Source organism: Arachis ipaensis, chromosome B6 (genome assembly GCF_059453495.1).
Source record: "Arachis ipaensis isolate K30076 ecotype BB chromosome B6, ASM5945349v1, whole genome shotgun sequence".
Lineage (NCBI taxonomy): Eukaryota > Viridiplantae > Streptophyta > Magnoliopsida > Fabales > Fabaceae > Arachis > Arachis ipaensis.
This window is the reverse complement of record NC_142441.1, coordinates 94,446,781-94,451,379: the sequence shown is the minus strand read 5'-3', so window position 1 is coordinate 94,451,379 and position 4,599 is coordinate 94,446,781. Positions and strand designations below refer to the sequence as shown.

The 4,599-nt window shown below is 40.2% G+C and overlaps 1 non-coding gene across 1 annotated transcript; it reads right to left on the bottom strand.

Moving 5' to 3' along the window:
• Positions 1 to 3,384: 3,384 nt before the first annotated feature.
• On the bottom strand, positions 3,385 to 3,491 carry LOC148561837 (small nucleolar RNA R71). Its single transcript, XR_015888314.1, has one exon. It is a non-coding gene; the product is annotated as a small nucleolar RNA R71 (small nucleolar RNA).
• Between the last annotated feature and the right edge of the window lie 1,108 nt (positions 3,492 to 4,599).

Genomic DNA, 4,599 nt, shown 5'->3' with positions numbered 1-4,599 from the left:
ATGAGCATGCTTCCCAAATTTTTATTTTGAAACATCTTATTGTTTTTAAATTCCTACTTTGTTTCTATCATCCCATGTTCCCATAAAGTTCTCCACACTTAAATAATACACAATTTCTATCTTAAGCTAACCAAGGATTCAACTTGGGATTTTTTTTATTTTGTTTTTCTGCTTAAGGCTAGTGATGCCAGGGCATTTTGGCCAGTTTCACTGACCTTTTCTTTATTGTTTTAGGGTAGTTTCATGCATTTTCTTAGGAATTAAGCAAGTTTTGGGTAGATAATCACTTACATCTTAACTCAAGCAAACATCATGAATTTGTACATCATTTTATGAGAATTATGCAGGAATTAAATGATAAAATAGATGATGCATGATATCATAACTTGGATTAGAGCTTTGATGCATTGTATTTGCTTGATTTCAGGACAAAGAAAGCAAGGAAGAACCACGTTAGCAGCCACGTTAATTTAATTAACGTGACCACTAACGTGGAATGGGCATACACTTGCAACGTTAGTGAGAAAAGTGATCCCCAATAACGCCCTCGAAACCATCATGGCCCACGTTAATTGCCACGTTAACTATATTAACGTGGTAGTTAACGTGGAGAAAAATGAAGCTCCAACGTTAGTGGTAAAAGTGAATACCACTAACGCTCCCAATTGGCAATTTGCTACGTTAAGAGTCACGTTAACTCAGTTAATGTGAACTCTAACGTGGAGAGGGAAGACAATGCCAACGTTAGTAACACTCACCTTTGTCAATAACGTTGGACTAAGCCCAATTGGCTACGTTAAGAGTCACGTTAGCTACATTAACGTAAACTCTAACGTGGGAAGAGCAAGGAATCGCCAAAGTTAGTGACACTCACCTTTGTCACTAACGTTAGAACAAGCCACTATGAGCCACGTTAGTTGCCACGTTAATTACATTAACATGGAAGCTAACGTGGAGGAAAGAATTGATGAGCCAACGTTAGTGACACTCACCTTTGTCACTAACGTTGGAGAAGGCAATCACCACCACGTTAGTGGCCACGTTAAGATAATTAACGTGGGGCACTAACGTGAGAAGGGGTGTTTAGAGCGTTAGTGACAAAGGTAAGTGTCACTAACGCTCTCGAAGTTGAGGCATATCCACGTTAAGAGTCACGTTAGCTATACTAACGTAGACTCTAACGTAGGGAAGAAGGGGCTAAGGGCAACGTTATTGGCAAAGGTAAACGCCAATAAAGCTCGCGATGGATCAAGAGGCAACGTTAGTGGTCACGTTAGTGCCACTAACGTTGAAGTTAACGTAACTCATCTTTGGCTAGGAATGTTAGTGCAAAAGGTGATTGCCACTAACGTTCTCGAACCCACATTTTCACTTAACGTTAACGCCACTAACGTCCTAGCCAAAGTCTATGCCTACTTCACACTTTCTCTACAAGTAAAGCTGAGCCCACTGAAGATTCAAAACTGCTTCAACTCAAGATCCAAAGGCCCATATCTAAGACTTGAAGAGCCAACTAGAAGATCAAAAGAGTAGTATATATAGCAGTAGTTTTGAACTAGAGAGAGCTTTTGGGATTGAGAGGACTACTCTCCGTATAATTTTACTTTCTCTGCAACTTCTAATTTTACTTCAGAATGTACTCTCCATCTTTGCTTTCCATTCCCAGAGCCATGAACAACTAACCCTTTTCATTGGGTTAGGGAGCTCTCTTGTAATTTGATGGATCAATAATAGCTTTCATTATTTTTCTTCTTTCTTTTCTCTTGATTTTACATGAAAGCTTTCAATCTTCATCCAATTGGATAGTTGTCTTGGAAAAGAAACTATTCATACTTGGATCTCTTCTGAACCTTGGAAGAGGAATGAAGAGATCATGCTAGAAATGCTTTTTCATGTTGGACCAAATTGGGGTTTGGGTGGATATGGTGACATAATTCTCCCAACACTTTGATTTGGAAATACATGTGGTATAATCAGTGACCACACTTCATCTCTTCTCATGAGCAATTAGACCAAGGAATTGGCTATTGATCAAGATTTGAGAGAATGAGTTACCAAGCAATTGGAATTCAATCACTTAAGATTGCCAAGGAGATCAATGAATGCATTGATTGAGGAAGAGATGAAAATGAACTTGATCCGGAGAATACAACATCTCCTAAGCCCAATGAATTCTCCATTTCTGATCTTACCCATTCTCTTTAGTTTCTGCCATTTACTTTCATGCTGAACTCCCTTTCCCCATTTAAGATTCTGTAATTTACTTTCCGTCATTTATTTTCAGCTCTTTATTTCCAGCATTTACATTTTCTACTATTTACTTTTCTGCCATTTAATTTCCTGCAACTCTCAAACCAAATTCTGCTTAGCTCAACTAGAACATTCCTCCAATTAAAGTTGCTTGACCAATCAATCCCTGTGGGATTCGACCTCACTCTATTGTGAGTTTTTACTTGAGGACAATTCGGTATACTTGCCGAGGGAGATTTGTTAAGAGACAAGTTTCCATGCATCAAGTTTATGGCGCCGTTGCCGGGGATTGATTTTGCATCAACAATGATTAAATTGGTGGATAACTAGATTGAGCATTTCTTTTATTTTGTTTGATTTCATTTGAGTAATTCACTTTCAGTTTAGCTGTTTTCTTCCTTTTCCCCCTACCTTTTTTTTAGTTGTTTACAATTCAGTTCACTAACCCACTAACTGTATGATATATTGTACCACTCACACTAACAATATTTCTAACAAGAATACTCTCTGCATCTTCCCCCTTCTTGCTTTTGCCTTATTGGTTGTATGACAGGTAAAAGAAGCGGGGCTTCAACTTCCTTTGATTCTGAACTTGAGAGGACCTTCCTTAGATTAAGGAGGGAAGCAATAGGAAAGAGAGTAGTTGGTATGGAGAAAGAAGAGGAGTATTTTGAACCAGACATGGATGAGAATATAGAGAACCATCATGAAGAAGAGGCTCACAACCATGGTAGAGAAGGCCCAGTGCATCATGCTGGGCAAGAGAGAAGAGTTCTAGGATCCTACATCAATCCAAACCCAGGAAACTATGGAAGTAGCATCCAAAAGCCAACCATACAAGCCAACAACTTTGAAATAAAGCCACAGCTCATCACCCTTGTTCAGAACAACTGTTCATTCGGAGGAAGTGTTCAAGAAGATCCCAATCAACATCTAACCACCTTCCTGAGGATATGTGACACTGTGAAGTCTAATGGTGTTCATCCTGACACCTACAGACTACTTCTATTCCCCTTCTCACTCAAGGACAAGGCATCTAAATGGCTGACATCCTTCCCGAAGGAGAGCTTAACAACCTGGGAAGATGTGGTAAACAAATTCTTGGCGAGATTCTATCCTCCTCAAAGAATCAACAGGTTGAGAGCTGACGTTCAAACTTTCAGGCAGCAAGATGGTGAGACTCTATATGAAGCATGGGAGAGGCTTAAAGACTTGACAAGAAGGTGCCCGCCAGATATGTTCAATGAATGGTGCAGTTACACATTTTCTATGAAGATCTTTCTTATGAATCAAAGAAGGCAGTACACCACTCATCCAGGGGATCTCTGAACAAGAAGAAGACCATTGAAGAAGCCATAGATGTCATTGAAATTATAGCTGAGAATGACTACTTTTATGCTTCTGAAAGAGGCAACACTAGAGGAGTGATGGAGCTAAACAATATGGATGCACTGCTAGCTCAAAACAAGATGATTACCAAGTAATTGGCTGATCTCACCAAGAAGATGGAGAGGAATCAAGTAGCTGCAATCACCTCTTCAGCAGCAACTCAAGAAGGAGTGAATGAAGAAGTAGAGGGTAGTCAGGAGCAATCCAACTACATTGGAAATTCACCTAGGCAGAACCATGACCCATACTCCAAAACGTATAATCCTAGTTGGAGGAACCACCCAAACTTTGGGTGGGGAAATCAACAAGACCAAGGCCAAGATCAGAGACACCACAACCCCGACAACAATGCAGCTCACCAACATCCCACACAGAGATCATATCAGCACTCACCTAACAACACATCTCAACATCCATACCAAAGCCAAAATAGTTTTTCTCATCCCTCCAATCTCAATTCTCCATCATCGGAAGAAAGACTATCAAGGATTGAGACTCTACTTGAAGGCATATGTAAGGAAATCTAAGATAGTAAGGTGTTCCGAGAGGAAGTACGATCCAACATGTAGAATCAAGACGCTGCCATCAAGAAACTTGAGACATAAATTGGCTACCTATTTCAGCAAGCTCCCAGCCATGACCTTCACAGTAACATTGAACCAAATCGGAGGGAGGAGTGTCATGCTATCACCCTCAGAAATGGAAAAGAATTGAAGAAGACTTCCAAGCAACCACAAGAGAAAGATGCAACTGGAAGAAAGGAGGAACAAAATGAAGTTCAAGTCCCCACCTCCAATGCACATCCAAAGGGAGAAGAGCTGAAGCCATATATTCCGAAAGCCTCATATCCTCAACAATTAAGGAAGAAGGGGGATGACAGCCAGTTCTCCAGATTTTTAGAAATCTTCAAGAAACTACAGATTAACATACCCTTTGCTGAAGCAATAGAGCAAATGCCGC